The sequence below is a fragment of the Puma concolor genome, chromosome D1, assembly GCF_028749965.1.
Source record: "Puma concolor isolate L17-30 chromosome D1, mPumCon1.1.hap2, whole genome shotgun sequence".
NCBI classification, from domain to species: domain Eukaryota; kingdom Metazoa; phylum Chordata; class Mammalia; order Carnivora; family Felidae; genus Puma; species Puma concolor.
Genome location: NC_141676.1, coordinates 71,164,255 through 71,181,888, shown reverse-complemented (window position 1 = coordinate 71,181,888; position 17,634 = coordinate 71,164,255). Strand labels below are relative to the sequence as shown.

Genomic DNA, 17,634 nt, shown 5'->3' with positions numbered 1-17,634 from the left:
TCTTGATACAGTCTTTATTTTAAAGCCTAGATTGTCTGATGTAAGTATGGCTACTCTGGCTTTTTTGTTGACCATTAGCATGATACATCGTTCTCCATCCCCTTATTTTCTATCTGAAGGTGTCTTTAGGTCTAAAGTGGGTCTCTTGTAAATAGCATATAGATAGATCTTGTTTCTTATCCATTCTGTTACCCTATGTCTTTTGATTGGAGCATTGAGTCCATTGACGTTTAGAGTGAATGCTGAAATATATGAATTTATTGTCATCATGATGCTTGTAGAGTTGGAGTTTCTGGTGGTGTTCTCTGATCCTTTATAATCTCTGTTGGTTTGGGTATGTATGTATGTATGTATTTATTATTTTTCATATTTTCTCCCCTCAGAGAGTCCCCCTTAAAATTTCTTACAGGGCTAGTTTAGTGGTCACAAACTCCTTTAATTTTTGTTTGTCAGGGAAACTTTATCTCTCCCTCCATTTTGAATGCCAGCTTTGCTGGATAAAGAATTCTTGGCTGCATATTTTTCTGATTCAGCACATTGAATATACCCTGCCACTCCTTTTGGCCTGCCAAGTTTCTATGGATAGGTCAGCTGCAAACCTGATCTGTCTTCCCTTGTAGGGTAGGGACTTTTTTTTCCCTTGCTGCTTTCATGATTCTCTCCTTGTCTGAGTATTTTGTGAATTTGACTATGATATGCCTTGTCGATGGTCGGTTTTTGTTGAATCTAATGGGAGTCCTCTGTGCTTCCTGGATTTTGATGTCTGTGTCTTTCCCCAGGTTAGAAAAGTTTTCCGCTATGATTTGCTCACATAACCCTTCTTCCCCTATTTCTCTTTCTTCCTCTTCTGGGACCCCTATGATTCTGCTGTTGTTCCTTTTTAATGAGTCACTGATTTCTCTAATTCTTAAATCGTGCTCTTTTGCGCTAATACCCCTCTTTTTTTCTGTTTCATTATTCTCTATAAGTTTGTCCTCTATATCGCTGATTCTCTGTTCTGCCTCCTCCATCTTTGCCGCTGAGGCATCCATTTGAGATTGCAGCTCAGTGACAGCATTTTTAATTTCATCCTGACTAGCTTTTACTTCTTTTATCTCTGATGAAAGGGATTCTAATCTATTTTTGACTCCAGCTAGTAATCTTATTATCGTGATTCTACATTCTAGTTCACACACCTTGCTTGTATCTGTGTTGGTTAAGTCCCTGGCTGTCATTTCTTCCTGCTCTTTCTTTTGGGGTGAATTCCTTCATTTTGTCATTTTGAAGGGAGAAAAGGAATTAATGGGGTAAAAAAATAAAAAATTAAAAACACACACACACAAAAATGAATAAATGATGCTAGATCCTATGTATGTTTTGGTCTGGGTGTTGATGGTGGCTTGATAAATAGAGAAAAAACAGGAAAAAAAGAAAAAAGGACATCATTAAAATTTGAAAAAAATGAATACACTGATATAGACTAAAATAAAATGATGGAAATAAAATGGAATTTGAACAAATTTACACAAAAGTAAAAAATAAAATAGAAAAATTAAAGAAAAATATTTTTAATAAAAATTGAAAATAAAAATGAACTTTTTGTCTTTATTCAACAAAATGAAACGAAAGAGGAAAAAAAAGAAAGAAAACTGAACAAATGGACTGGCTAACAGACTGAAATATGACTGAAATTACTTCATTTTCCCCTAGAAGTCAGACCATGAAGCGCTTTATAGTCCATAAACTAAGCAGGCAGTGAAACTTGTGCTCTTGAAGAGCAAGGTTGGCACAGTTTGGTGGGGCTTAGTGTAACAGCTCCATTCTCCACAACATGGTGCTGCTAGCCTTCTGGGGTGGATTGTTGTGGCGCTTGTAGGTGCATGCAGGGGAGCGGTGAAAATGGTGTCACCCAGCTACCCAGTCTCTAATATTGGAACTCTGTTGTCCCCAATCAACAGTTGCACACCCATCCTTTGTCTTCAGCTTCTGTCCATTCCCTGCTTCCACACTGTCTGTGACCAATCCCCAGGCTACACCTCCCTCCTGAGTTTTGTCTCAGATGTGGCTGCTTTCCCTGGCCCCCCATTTCTGAGGGACTGCAGCTTTGACCCACTCCTCCCCTCTGAGGAGGGTCTCATGGAGCAATGGTTGAATGCCGGCCACACCCAGGAAAGTTCGTGGGACTGTGCTGCTGCGGATGCCCAGAGACTGCGGCCAGGTGCAAGCCTGCCCCAGAAAAAGTTCACAAGACAGTGTAGGAGCAGCACTTCAGGGATTATGGAAAATCATAACACACATCTGGCACCCCCAATGACCTTGTTCCAGCACCAGCACATGTGGCCATTCTCTGGGGGTTTACTGGGCCCAGGTGGCCTCATAACCACTACCAAATGTCCTTCCAGCAGTGGAACCACTTCTCCCTCTATGGCCCGAGAACCTCCCAGACCCTACTCTGTTCCTGGGGATTCACCCTTCCCACCAGAGTACCACCAGGTTGAGCTGCAGAGTTTCAGGCTCTGAACTCCCCTTGTTTACAGTCTTAATGGAATTTAAACCCTCTCCTTTCTCCTTTCTCCCGTTTTAGTTCAGTCCCTGTGGATGTTTCCAATTTTCCACTTTCTCTCCAGCTGCTTTTGGGGAGGGGTGCTTTTCCCATATTCTCCCCCCATCCTGTCTCTGTCCTCTCTCTGCCTGCAAAAGTGGCTCCCTGCCCTCCGTGACTTCTGTCTCCCCAAGTTCACCTCTCCATGCTGCTTACCTGCTGAATTCTATGGTTCAGGTTGTGCAAATTGTTGTGTTAATCCTCAGATCAGTTTTCTAGGTGTGCAGGATGGTTTAGTGTTGGTCTGGCTGTATTTCATGAATGCAAGACATACAAAAAACTTCCATGCTGTTCCACCATCTTGGCTCCTCTGTACTTACTGTCTTTTTGAAACTAATTACTCTGACTGGTGTGAACTGGTGCCATATCGTGGTTTTGATTTGCATTTCCCTGGAGACTAGTAATGAACATCTTTTCATGTATCTGTGGGTTATCTGCATGTTTTCTCTGGGAAAAAAAAGTCTTTTTAGGTCATTCACCCATTTTTAATTATACTTATTTTTCGTGTTGACTTGCATAAGTTCTTTATGTATTTTGGAAATTAACTCCTTGTTGAATATATAAATTGCAAATTTTTCTTCCATTCATTAGGTTGCCTTTTTCCTTTTGTTGATGGTTTTCTTTGCTCTGCAAAAGCTTTTTATTTTGGTGTATTTCCACAGTTCACCTTTGCTTTTGTTTCCTTGGCCTGAGGAGACATATCTAGAAAAACATTGCTAAGACAGATGTCTAAGAGATTAATGGTTACATATTCTTTTAGGATTTTTGTCATTTCAGGTCTCAACTTTAATCCATTTTGGGTTTATTTATGTGGATGGTGTAAGAAAGTGGCCCAGTTTCATTCTTTTACATGTTGCTGTGCCATTATGTCAGCACCATGTGTTGAGAATACTGTCTGTTCCCATTGTGTATTTTTGCCTCCTTTGTTTTAGATTAATTGATCATATGATCATAGGTTTATTTCTGGGCTCTTTGTTCCATTGATTTGGGTCTATACTTGTGCCAGTACCATTCTGTTTTCATAACTATAGCTTTTTAGTATATCTTAATCTGGGATTACGATACCCTCAGCTTTATTCTTAGAGTGCTTGGGATATTCAAGGTCTTTGTGGGTCCATAAAATTTTAGGATTATTAGTTCTAGTTCTGTGAAAACTACTGTTGGTATTTTGATAGGGATTGTATTGAATCTGTATATTGCTTTGGGTAGTTTTAACAACATTTTAACAACATTTCTTCCAATTCATCAGCATGGAATAACTTAATGTTTTTGTGTTGTCTTCAATTTCTTTCATCAATGTCTTAAAGTTTTCAGTGTATACGTCTTTGACCACCTGGGTTAAAATTTTTCCTAGATGTTTTGGTGCATTGTAAATGGGTGTGTTTTCTAAATTTCGTTTTTAGTTTTTCCATTATTATTGTAAAGAAACAAAACAGATTTATGTATGTTAATTTTGTGTTGTGCAACTCTACTGAATTCATTTATTCTGATAATTTGTTGGTGGAGTCTTTAGGGTTTTCTATATATAGTATTATGTCATCTGAAAAGAGTGACAGGTTTTCTTCTTCCTTACCAGTTCAGATCACTTCCTTTTTCTTGTCTGATTACTGTAGCTAGGACTTCCAACACTATGTTAAATAAAAGTTTCAAGAGTTGACGTTTTGTCTTATTCCAGATCTTAGGATAAAAGCTTTGAGTTTTTGACCATTGAGTATGACATTAACTGTAGGTTATTTATCTATGTCCTTTATCATATTGAGGTATATTCCCTCGAAACTCACTCTGGAGAGTTTTTATCATAAACAAATGTTGTATTTTGTCAAATGTTTTTTTTCTGCATGTACTAAGTGATCATAATTTTTTAAATTTTATTTATTTTGAGAGAAGGAGAGCATGCAAGCAGGGGAGGGGCAGAGAGTGAGAGATGGAGAGAGAGAATCCCAAGCAGCCTTGTGTTGTCAGTGCAGAGCTTGACGTGGGGCTTGATCTCATGAACCTCAAATCTCTGGGCCAAAATCAAGAGTCTGTGCACTTAACCAACAGAGCCATCCAAGTGCTCCATAGATGATAATATTCTTATCAATTCTCTTGTTAATGTGGTATATCACATTGGTTGACTTTTGGATATTGAACCGTCCTTGCATCCCTGGAATAAATGACATTTGATCATAGCATATGTTTTTCATATTAAAATTGGTTTCCCAGTATTTTCATGAGGATTTTTAAAAATTTTATTTTAGGGGTACCTGGGTTGCTCAGTCATTTAAGTGTCCAACTTTGGCTCAGTTCATGATCTCACAGTTTGTGAGTTTGAGCCCCACATTAGGGTGTCTGCTGTCAGCACAGACCCCACTTTGGATACTTTCTCCCTCTCTTTCTACCCCTTCCTCACTTTCTCTCTTTCAAAAATAATAAATTAACATTTGATTTTTAAAAATTTTAATTGCAGTATATTTAACATACAGTGTTCTATTAGTTTCAGGTATGCAATATAGTGGTTCAACAATTCTATACATTAATCAGTGCTCATCGTGAGCCCAAGTGATGTAAGTGTACTGTAAATATCTTTCATCTATTTCACTCACCACCCACCCATCTGACTTCTGGTAACCACCAGTTCTCTATACTTAAGAGTATCTTTTTTGGTTTGTCTCTTTTTGTTGTTGATCATTTGTTTCTTAAATTCTACATATGAGTGAAGTCCTATGGTATTTGTCTTTCTCTGAATGACTTATTTTACTTAGCATTACACCCTCTAGATCCATCCATATTGTTGCAAATGGCAAGATTTCATTCTTTTTTATGGCTGAATCATATTCCATTGTATACATATATATCCATTATATACCACATCTTTATCCATTCATATATCAATGGCCACTTGGGCTGTTTCCAGATCTTGGCTTGGCTATTGCTATATAACCTAGCAGCATATATCTTTTGGGATGCATATATCTTTTCAAGTTAGTGTTTTCATATTCTTTGGGTACATTGGAATTACTGGATCATATGGTAGTTCTATTTTTAATTTTTAAAGGAATCTCCATACTGTTTTTCCCAGTGGCTCCAATGGTTTGTATTCCCATCAACAGCGCACCAGGGCTCATTTTTTTTCAACATCCTTACTAACACGTGTTGCTTCTTGTATTTTTAATTGTAACCATTCTGATAGGTATGGGGTGATATCTCACCATGGTTTTGATTTGCATTTCCCTGATGATGAGTGATGCTAATCATCTTTTCGTATGTTTGTTGGCCATCTGTCTGTCTGGGAAAATGTCTAATCAGGTCCTCTGCCCATTTTTAATCATATTTATGTGGAGTTTTTTGGTGTTGAGTTGTATGTATTTTTTATATATTTTGGATATTATTATTGGATAAATCATTTGTAAGGTAGATTGCCTTTTTGGCTTAATGGCTTCCTTTGCTTTTCAAATGATTTTTAGTTTGTTGTTGTCCCAATTGTTTATTTTTGCTTTTTTTCCCATTGCCTGGGGAGGCATATCCAGAAAAATATTAATGTTGATGTCTAAGAGATTACTTCCTATATTTTATTTTAGGAGATTTATGGTTTCAGGTTTTAAATTTAATTATTTAATCCATTTTGAATTTATTTTTGTGTGTAGTGTAAGAAAGTGATCCAGTTTTTTTTTTTTGTTTTTGTTTTTTTGTTTGTTTGTTTTTTGCATGTAGCTGTTCAGTCTTCCCAGCACCATTTATGGAAGAGGCAGTCTTTTCCCCATTTTGTTTCTTCCTTCCTTTGTCATAAATTGACTCTCATTGTGGGCTTATTCTGGGTTCTCTAACATGTTCCATTGATGTAGGTATCTATTTTTGCTTATTACCATCCTATTTTCATTACTACAGCTTTGTAGTATAATTTGAAATATGGGGCTATGGTACCTCCTGTTTTGTTCTTCCTTAAGATTTTTTCTGCTATTTTTGGTCTTTTGTGGTTCCATAAAAATTTTAAGATTATTGGTTCTAGTTCTGTGAAAATAGCTGTTGATATTTTGAATAAGGATTGCATTACATCTGTAGACTGCTTTGAGTAGTATAGATATTTGATATTTGATATTTTACAATATTTTATAATATTCTTCTAATTCATCATGGGGTAGCTTTCCATTTCTGTTTCATCTTTGATCTCTTTCATCAATGTTTTATACTTTTCAGGGTTTAGGTTTTTCACCTCTTTGGTTGAATTTCTTAATAATTGTTTTATTCTTTTTGGTGAACTTTGTAAATGGGATTGTTTTCTTAATTTTCCCTATTTTTTTCATTACCAGTGTATAGAAACAGATTTGTGTATATTGGTTTTGTATCCTGAAACATTTATTAGTTATGATAGTTTTGTGAAGTCTTTAGGGTTTTCTATGTATAGTGTGTCATCTGTACACAGTGACAATTTTCTTTCTTACAATTTGGATGCCTTTTATTTCTTTTCTGATTGCTGTGGCTAGGACTTCTAGTACTGTGCTGAATAATAGTAGTGAGAGTGGACATCTTGTCTTGTTTCTGATCTTAGGGGAAAAGCCTTAAGCTTTTCACCATTAAGTATGATGTATGCTATGGATTTTCATATCTGGCCTTCATTATGTTGCGGTATATTCCCTCTAAACCCGCTTTGTTGACAGTTTTTATCATGAACAGATGTAGAATTTTGTGAGATTTTTTTTTTTGCATCTATTGTGATGATCATATCCTTCATTTTGTTGATGTGATATATTATATTCACTGATTAATAGATATTGTACCATCCTTATATCCCCAGGATAAATCCTACTTGAATGTGGTGAGTGATCCTTTTAATCTATTGTTACCCACAGTTTGCTAATATTCTGGTCAGGATGTGGTATCTATGTTCATCAGGGATATTGACCTATAGTGTTTATCTGTTTTAGAGTCTTTGTCTGGTTTTCTTATTAGGGTAGTACTGGCCTCATAGAACAAACTTGGAAGCATTCCTTTTTTTATTTTTTGGAATAGATGGAGAAGAATAAGTATTAACTCTTCCTTAAATGCTTTATAGAACTCTCCCATAAAGCTATTTGTTCCCAGATCTTTGTTTTGTTTCTCTGTTTGATTATCAATTCAGCTTTTCTATTTCTTCCTGATTTTATCTTGGAAGATTTATGTTTATGGTAATGTATCAATTTCTTCTAGATGGTAAAACTTGTAGGCATAAAATTTTTCATACTTTCTTAAAAATTTTTGTATTTCTCTGGCACCAGTTGTTATTTATGTTATTTCATTATGATTATGTTATGTTGTTCTTCTTTTAAGAAGTCTGACTAAAGGTCTATCAATTTTGTTAATCTTTTCAGAGAACCAGATCTTAGTCTCATTGATTTTTTTGTCTTAATCTCATTTATTTCTTCTCTAGTCTCTATTATTTTCTCCTTTCTATTAACCTTCGGCTTTGTTTTTCTTTTCCTGTTGCTTTGGGTGTAAAGTTAGATTGATATTTTTCTTGTTGAAGTAGGCAGGTATTGCTAGAAATTACTCTCTTAGAACTGCTTTCACTGCAACCCAAAGATTTTGGGACTGTTGTTTTCATTTTAATTTGTGTCCATACATTTTTTTTTATTACCTCTTTTATTTCTTTACTGACCCATTGGTTGGTTGGTAGCATATTCCTTAGCCTCCATGTGTGTAAGTTTTTCCAGTTTTTTTTCTTGTAATTAATTTCTAATTTCACATAATTATAGTCAGATAAGATACTTGGTATAATTTCAATCTTCTTAAATTTATCCTTTCGTTCCTCTCTGCACTTATGGATGTCCACGTCAGAGTTTGGTTCTAAATCCTGTCTCTGACTCTCTCTCTCTCTCTCTCTCTCTCTCTTTTAAGGTATTTTCTCTCTATAACTAGCTGTGGAAGGCCTGATTGTCCAATTTGTTTCAGGTTGTTTTCAGAGTGAGATACAATACATGTAGTTGTTGTCACCCTGTGTTCATGAGACAAGACAAGCTCAGGGTCCTTCTATTCTGCTGTTTTTCTCTCTTTTTCCCACATTTTTAAATGAAGTGTTCAAGTAATTTTCAATCTTTTGTTTATCCAGGTGAATTTTAGAATTGCTTTGACACTCCCCACCAACCCCCGGCTCCCAAATTCTTCAAAGGTTTATTGACTTGCATCAAATTTAGAAATTAATTTCAAGTAAATAGTGTGTGTTAATAGTTTTTAAAAAGGTTATTCATTCATATTTTTAAAAATTATATTTTGTCTTATTTAAACTTTGAAGTAAACTTTTTGTCTGATAGTTTGTACTTTATTTTGCTAAGATAAATATTTTTCCCCTTTTGTATTTTAAATTTCTGGACTATAAGAAAGACATTGGTTTTTGTATTTTTATTTTGTTATCTTATTCAACTATTTTTAATTGTCTTTCAGTTAATTCTCTTAATTTTTTTACTATTTTTTAAAATTTAACCCCTGATTTACATCTTTAATTTCTCTCAGCAGTGTTTTATAATTTAAAGTGTATAAACCTTGCATTTTTTGTTACAATTATTTCCCAACATTTACTTTTTTTTGAAGTTATTATGAATGGAACTATTGCCTTAATTCCATTTTTGGATTGTTGCTACCTAGTATATAGAAATATAGCTGATTTCTATATATTGATCAGTTATTCTGTAACCTTACTAAACTTGTTTATTAGTTATAGCCAGTTTGTTGTTGTTGTTGATGGCCTATATTTCATTTCTATATACCGGATAATGTCTGAGAATGAAGTCAGATTTTTCTTCATTTCAAATCTGACACAATAAATCCTTTCCTTCTCCTTTTCCTTCTCCCTCCCTTTATTTCTCCTTTATTTGAAAGGAGGGTTTGTCACATAGGCTAGAACCCACAGGACAATGTTGAATAGAAATGTTGAAAGCCCATACATTTCTCAATTATTTCTCAGAAAACTTCATGTATTAAGTGACTTTCCTTATTCTCCGTGGTACTTCTATTCACTATACTATTGTATCTCTACCTGTTTTAACATTTATTTTGAGAGAGAGAGAGAGAGCGAGAGAGAGGACACAAGTGGAGGAAGGGCAGAGAGAGGGAGACACAGAATCTGAAGTAGGCTTTGGGGTCCAAACTGTTAGCACAGAGCTGGACATGGGGTTCAAGCCCATGAACCATGAGATTATGACCTGAGCTGAAGTTGGATGCTTAACCGACTGAGCCACCCATGTGCTCCTACTTTTTTTTTTTTTAAGTGTGTTTATTTATTTTGACAACAAGAAAGAAAGCATTGGGAGGGACAGAGAGGGAGAAAGGGAGAATCCCAAGCATTGTGGACTGCACAGTGTGGAGGTGTGGAGCCCAATGTGGGGCTGGAACTCCAGAAACATGATATCATTACCTGAGCCCAAATCAGCAGTCACATGCTTGACCAACTGAGCTACCCAGGAGCCCCTCTACCTCTAAAAGGTCAACAGAGATAGTATGGAAAAACCTGAAAACAAGTGAAGATGGAGTAAGAAGATTTCATTTGATGGCTTTGTGAGCAAGGGAGAGATAGTTTTGAGTAATGATATAGTTTTGAGTAATGATATAGTTTTGAGTAAAGATATAATGAGCACTGAAGTTTTGTTAATTATAACTTATTATGTAAGTGCCAGTTATTAGTGTGATTTTAGAAGGGAAGGGTGAAGAAACACTTAGAATGGGATGATTTACCCAATCTCAGAAACCTACTTATTGCCTAACAACTGTACTCAACAACTCTAGCTTGCTTGAAATGAGTGTGATTTTTCAGCTAAAAAAAAAAAAAAAAAAAAAAAAAAAGAGCCTTTGTGTGTACATCATCTTACCATGAACTATTACCCTTGTCTAACAAGCCTTAGATCACTGAATTTCTCCCTCCCAATGTCCTTTTTAGGATAGGTATGGGGTGGAGAGTATTAAAAGTTTATTGACTTAAATGAAGTTCAGATATACCCATTGTTAATGTGCAAATGACCAAATAAGTTACCCTTGGAGGGTATCTCGGTTAAGAAAAGAATGTGTTTATTACCAATAACTCTCAAAGACATTTTTAACATAAAGGCTGGAGATATAGGGGACTTTGAGCTGAAATCATTGAGAATCTCAGACTATTTCATACAGAAATTAGGCTCCCAGTTCTATGAATAGGAAGATGCAATTATTTAGGAATACTTGTTATCAGCTGGAATTATGGCATAATTTTAACTCACAGTGGATCCAGTGAGCCTGAGAATCTATCTTACGGTTATTTACCTGGTTTATCATTTATGGTTTGTAGACTAGCTGACAGAATCTTCTCTTTGATCTATATACCTATGGAATAAAAGCCACTATTATAGCAATGGACATGCACAAGTCTCTGAAACTGTTCATCTCCCACTAACCAAGGTAGGAAGTTAGAAACAGTATCCTATCCAAAGAGAAATTGCAGAGATTAGTGACATTGCCAAAGATATAAAGAAGTGGTAGATGCCATTTAATTAACCTGTAGCCCCTGAAAACCCAGGAGGATTGTGGTTGATAATGAAGGAGCACTGTAAACTTAAACAGGTGGCAACAATCTCAGCCTCTGGGCTGGGTGTGGTCTGGGTATTTTTACAAGTCAACATAACCTCTGGCACTTGATAGGAAGCTATTTGGCAAATGTTTTCTTCTTGAATCTCCCTCATTGGGGAAAAAACTGATTTAGCTGCTGCCACTATGAAATGACAAACCTGCCCAAGCAGAAACCAGTAATAATTCCTCATTATGTAACAGTTTCTTGAGAAGCCCAGCCAGCCAAGTGAGAGCTTGAGTACATTGGACCTTTTCTATTTTATTTTGACCTTATCTGTATTGTAACCTGATGTGTGATTTGACCCTACCAACATGGAAACCTTCTCTAGATAGGTATTTCCCCTCTTTTCCTACAGTAATTCTTCCAGAACCATCATCTCAAGTCTGATCAAATGTTTCATCTGTTAATCTTGGTGAACAAAGAGGGTGAGACAATTGACATATGACCATAGCATCCACTAGTCTTATGTTATAGACTAAACTTATAATCCAGCAGTATAACTTAACAGTGGAAGACCTATTGATACGTAGTAATGTGCCAGTTCAGGGTTGGAGACTGTACTCCAGGTTATAGTACATGCAGTAAACCTATGCTCATGGTGCTGTGTCTCTAATAACTAGAATACACAATTCCAGGAACCAAGGGTGAATGTGGTATTATCTCTAACCATCATAATTCCAAGTTATCCACTTGCAGAATTTTGTGTTCTGTCTCTAAAATCTTAGGTCTGCTATGTTTGAGGCCAGGTTTTCAGTGGGTGAAATTTCTACTAAAGAAACTGTAAGGATTCCTTTCAACTTGAAATTGTGATGACATCGTGAGGCTCTCAAAATCCCTAAACCAGCAGGCAAAGAAAATAACTCATATTGGGAGTAACTGACTCTGACAACCATGATGATGGAACTGCTGCCACAAAATGGAATGGGAGCAAGAATGAGTAGATCTTAAGTCCAGGAGGTTTACTGAGGTGTCTATTTTTTTTTTTTTTCTCAAGGATAAATAGACACATGTTGGAAAGAAGTCCTAACAAAGGCAAAGTGATGAAGAAATCAGATTACTTGGAATATAGATGTGGGTTATCCCACCAGACAAATGACCCAGACCAACTCAAGTGCTGACCAAGGGTTAGCAATATGTAGAATGGCTGGTAGAGGAGAGGATGAGGATACTAATTATAGCTATGTGAGCAGTTGTGGCCATGGGGATTATAGCTTATTTTGTTCCCCTGCTCCTCTCATTGTCTTTGCAGAGATTGTGGCTGCTAACCATCTAGAAGGGACATCCACAGTAGACTGGTTGAGAGCACAGGTGGATCAAGAGTGGGCAAGAAATCTAGAAAATACCTCTAATGCACTGTTACAAATCTTCTCAGCTACACCTCTTATTACAGCCATGGTTGCTTTGACCAGTTTGATACAGGTTCCAACCAACTTCATACAGTTACAAACTGACTCACCAGGCTCCTGCTACTTACCCCTTGCTTTGCCCCACAGTGGAGGGCAAATGACCTGCATGTGATGTGTCCACACATGTGCACATCAGAAGTATGGAACAGTTAACCTACAAAGTTAATATTTTACCAATGGGAGATAGAAGCCAATGGACAAATGCTTTCTCCTTACTCCTCCTGAAAGACATCACTGAGGCATATTTTGTACTGCTCCTCAGATGTTCTTGGATCAAACAGCCAATAGTATATTACATTATTATATAATAATTATAATAATTATAATTAATATTATATTATATATTATATATAATCATATATATTATTACTATATAATATATGATTATATTATATGTATTATATATTAATTATATAATTATTAATATAAGGCATTATTAATATAGATTATATGTTGTTAATATAATAATATATTCCTCTATGTGTTCTGGCTCCTTTCCTGCTTCGTTCCCCTGTCCCCCATGTGTGTTACTGGAATCACACACCCCCCAGTAGGGTACTCCCACAAAAGCCTTTGTTTCAGAGCCTGCTTCGTGGGGAACCAAGATAAGATGCTCTGTCAGAAAGCTATTATTAGATGTGAAGTCCAGATGATAAACAATGCTGTGACTTACCTAGAGTCTCACAGATGGTGATCATCTGATTTCTATCCTTATCCTATTTTATGGCTCAAATCTTGTAGTGTCTACACCAGATCACGTCTCAGTGGGGCTGGTAATGCAATGACTATTGAAACTAGGACGTAGTTAGGCCATTGCCAGTTCTAGTGACTGTGACTTTAATGTCAAATTTTGTGGTGTTTTTTCCTAGCAAAATCAGAGGCAGAAGCATGCAAGAAAATAGCAGATTCCATATTTTAAACAATACAAAACTGGAATGCTATCTACCTTAGGTAATCCTCTATTTTCCAATAACTGTGAAGGGGCTGTATACAGACACTCGCATCACAGTGTCTGTTTGGAAAAAGAAATGTGTTCCTGCCCCCGCTTTTAAAAATGATACACTGAGGCCTAGAGAGATTAAGTTATCTGTCTAATTTCATAAGCTTATTAGTGGCAATATTTAAGTTGTGACTAGATAATCTAAAGAACAGTGTAATTATGCTTTTGGTAAGTTTAAATACAGGTCTATGGAGGAATCTGGGAATTTTTGATAAGGCCCCCAGGGCCCTTGTAACACCATATTTCTGTGATCCTAAGTAATCATCACATCCAAAGAATTAATTATGCCACATGATATTTTCCCAGTGCAATACAGATGGCTTCATCTTACAAATTTAGGCTCTAGTCAGAGATGATTCACTGGCATTTTAGAGGTACTGTTGCAACTGTTCCCCAGAAGAAACTCAAATAGGATGCTTCAAATTGCTGTCTATTGAAAAGATATGTTATTTAGTGACAAGTCCCTTTACATCTGAAAGGGAGATCCAGCAATCTCTGTGTGCACACTTAGTATATGCAGCCAAACTGCCCTTCTGAGATTGAGCTACAGTGGGTATACCTGTGCATCAGGGTCTAGAAGCCTATCTTGTACCACATGCCAGATTAGCTCAGAACCAAATGATGAAAGGCACTGTCAAAATGTCCTAGAAACCCTGAGTCAGGACAGCTAGAGAACATTGGCAGAGTACAACCTTCCATTAAAAATTTGATGCTTAAATCCCTTCCATAGCCTCCCTCTTGTACAGATAGCTAGGCCCTCTCTGAACACACCCACTAGCTGAATTAAATACCAAATCGCCAATGTCCAGATTAAAGTAAACCCCATTTTACTTACTGCATGTTACTCTTGGCTATAGAATTATCTTCGACATTCCATCCATTTGGCAAATGTTTACTGAACAACATACACATTGGCTTCATACTGGCAGTAGAGACATAAAATGACCACACAATTGTGTGTACACCTTGCCTCATTCCCAAAAGGTACTGAACAACATAAATATCCCCCTCAAAAAACACTAAGTGTGGAGCAGATGCCAAAATGTAAGCCATGGTTACCATAAATATGATAGAGGTGCTTAGAGGGACAGCCTTTCTGCCTGGGTGGTTAAGGAAGGTTTCCTGGAGATGGGATGCCTGAGCTGGATATACTGGAGGACTGTCAGGATTACTTAGATAATAATGGAGGAAACAGCCTACCAGCAGCAAAATGTGCAAAGAGTGAGAGTACATGATGCAGTCAAGAGACAGCAGTCAATTCAAGGAAACTGGGATAAGGTGCCTGTGAAAGAGGTGGATAAAGTTGGGCAGGTAGACAAGGCCACATCATAGAATGCCCTACAGGAGCTTCAACTCTATCCTACAATCTATGAAGGCTGATGATGAGGTTGAAATAGGGTAGTGATAAGTTGAGATCAATCACTGAAAAGGCAGTTAAACTAATTATTATAGCATTTTGTAAACTGGATTATAACTTTGGCAGGTCTCCCCATACAAGTCCTGCCAGTAAGTAGAATAAGTGGAAACTTTATCTGCTACAGTGCTGAGGGGAAGTCCATGAGAACTGTAGCTCCCCATTGTCTTCCTTCTACATTAGAGTAAATTTCCTATTTCAGAGAGGAAAGAGATGTAAATTAATAAGTAATTTTAGTGGCAGTACTGTTAATAGATGATTATGTTCTTTCCAGCTGTCCCTTCATTTATTTCCTACCCAGTGTCTCTGGCTGTCACCTTTATGCTATTTGAACATTTCTAAGTCTGGTCATCTCTTGCCTGTCCTTTGTGCATTTAGCAGAGTTTTCCTTTGTCTCTGTCCTTTGTTATCCAAACTCCCTATTAGAGGTTTTGGTATTATCCAAATTCTAGGGTTCTCTTTACAGTCTTAATCTCTTGGAAAATTAAGTTGGTTGGGCTACATTACTATTCCATAAGTGGATTCACATACTGCCTAATGCTAATCCATAATATAAAACTTGTCCTTAGGAAAATGAAAAAAAAAATACACTGAGGGATTTGTGGTCCTGTGTTCAGTTTGCCTCTGGATCTCAGGTGACAATGATGGATTAATATTATTACTTTAAATTAGAATTCTTGTGACATATTCCTATCATACATCCATGCATAACCCTTCTTTCTTTCTTTGCTTCTTGTTTGAAATAATTGAATTCAATAAATAAATTTATATCTCCTACCCAACATGGAAACTAGAACATGGACCATAACTTTTATTTGTATATGTAATTCCCACTCAACTCATTCCCATGCCTCCCTTTACTTGTGATATTTTACCCTTTAAACAATTATATATGGGCACCTGGGTGACTTAGTGGGTTAAGCATCAACTTCCACCCAGGTCATGATCTCGAGGCTCGTGGGTTTGAGCCTCGTGGGTCAGGCTCTGTGCTGAGAGCTCAGAGCTCATAGCCTGCTTCGGATTCTGCCTCCCTCTCTCTCTGCCCCTCCCTTGTTTGTACACTCTCTCTCTCTTAAAAATAACATTAAAAATAATAAAATAAACAATTATATACACAGATATATGCATAAACACTTCTATGGAATCCCTAAAAGTATATCTTTTATTAAGATTCATATTTTTTACGTGCAGCTGTTCACTTATCCTAACTGTTGTGTATTATTTAACTATGTTAAATATTTCACATGTTTAATTCGTTATTATTCTCCTGTAGATGGTCATCTGTATTATTTCCCAGATACTTCTAGTATGACGAAGGCTGCTTTATCATTTCTGCACATATCACCTGGGGTATATTGACAATAGTCATTCTCAGATAAAAACCTGGAGGTAGAATTGCCGGATATTAGAGTCTGCATGTTTTCCACACAGAAAGATGCACTCGGTGGAAGGACTCTCTTTATTCTTTCTTAAATATGTTCTTTTATGGTAGCAAATGCCCATTTTAATTAAGTGATGCTAATTATAGATAGCACTTGCTGCTTTGAAGAAAGTATCCACTTTTATTAAAATTAACAACCTCAAATTTTATTGGGATGTTTTACTACCCTGTGAAATTCTAAAGTCTAGGGAACCCAAGACAAGATCCTATTTAAGAGAAAGGAAAATTTTATCTCCCTCTGTGAAGGAGCCATCATCATAGCACTTATCTCACTGTCATGAGAATTAATGAGATAAATAAATTATAACCACTAGTATACGGTAATTGTTCAGTAAGCTAATGAGGCTACCTTGGTTTCAGATGGTAACTTGTGCTTGCTGCAGCATTTAGAAGCCTTGGTGAGAACTGCCTTTCATGGAGTTTTCACTCCTTATCTGTGAAACAGATATAGGAGCATTCAGAATACAGAGTTAACCCTTGACTGTGATGCCCTTCATTTTGAGGTAATTCTTTTATATTTATTTTGACATTATGGGGAAAGCAAGGCCACCGCACAGCAGGCATCTTAGAATTGAGTTTCCTCTGATGCTGGGTCTTTGGTCTGCTTCAGTTTCCTTTTCTGAGGATACAAACATTGGTGGGTCAGTGTGGAGCAGCCAGATCTGAAGGAGGCACTAGAAAACAGAAGAGGGAGGAAGCTGTCAGTTTGTTAAAAGAGAAATTAACTTTGCTCCAGTCCCAAGGCTGAGAGTTATCTTCTCTGGAGAGCTCCCTGATGGTCTTCCCTGGTTGGTCACTGAAATCCAGTGGATACCTACATGAATTTAGCTTCATATAGGAAATAATTGTGGAAATGAAGACCTCAGGGCATCCAGACTTCATTTACATTCACTTGAATTATCACCTGCTTGTCCAGTTGTTATTTAAATAATGCAACAAAATACTATTGCATAAACTCCAGCAGCCCTTGTCATTTGTTTACATACAGAGGGAACATGTTTATCTCTTGCTAATAGTTGGTTCTTTGCAAGTGGAACTGAAGACAGAGGTCTGTGTTGATGCTGGGCTGTTTATGCCACGAGGGAAAGGGCACTAACATGATAGGTAGAAATGCTTCCAAAGCAAATTTATATATTTTAAAAATCAATATATACTTTTCACTTACTGTGTGTCAAGCTCTGTGCAGAATACTGAGGATACAAACATGAATAAGACATTTCTTCCTCCCATGAAGCTATTGGGAC

The 17,634-nt window shown here is 36.7% G+C and overlaps 2 long non-coding RNA genes across 2 annotated transcripts in view; one reads left to right on the top strand and one right to left on the bottom strand.

Moving 5' to 3' along the window:
- Positions 1–17,634, top strand: part of LOC147576803 (uncharacterized) — a 155,885-nt gene that overhangs the window by 34,771 nt on the left and 103,480 nt on the right. The window lies entirely within an intron of this gene.
- The window catches only part of LOC147576804 (uncharacterized), a 42,376-nt gene continuing 41,619 nt past the window's right edge, over positions 16,878–17,634 (bottom strand). Inside the window, exon 2 of the long non-coding RNA XR_015241144.1 lies at positions 16,878–17,064. This is a non-coding gene — a long non-coding RNA (uncharacterized LOC147576804). The remainder of the gene's footprint in view (positions 17,065–17,634) is intronic.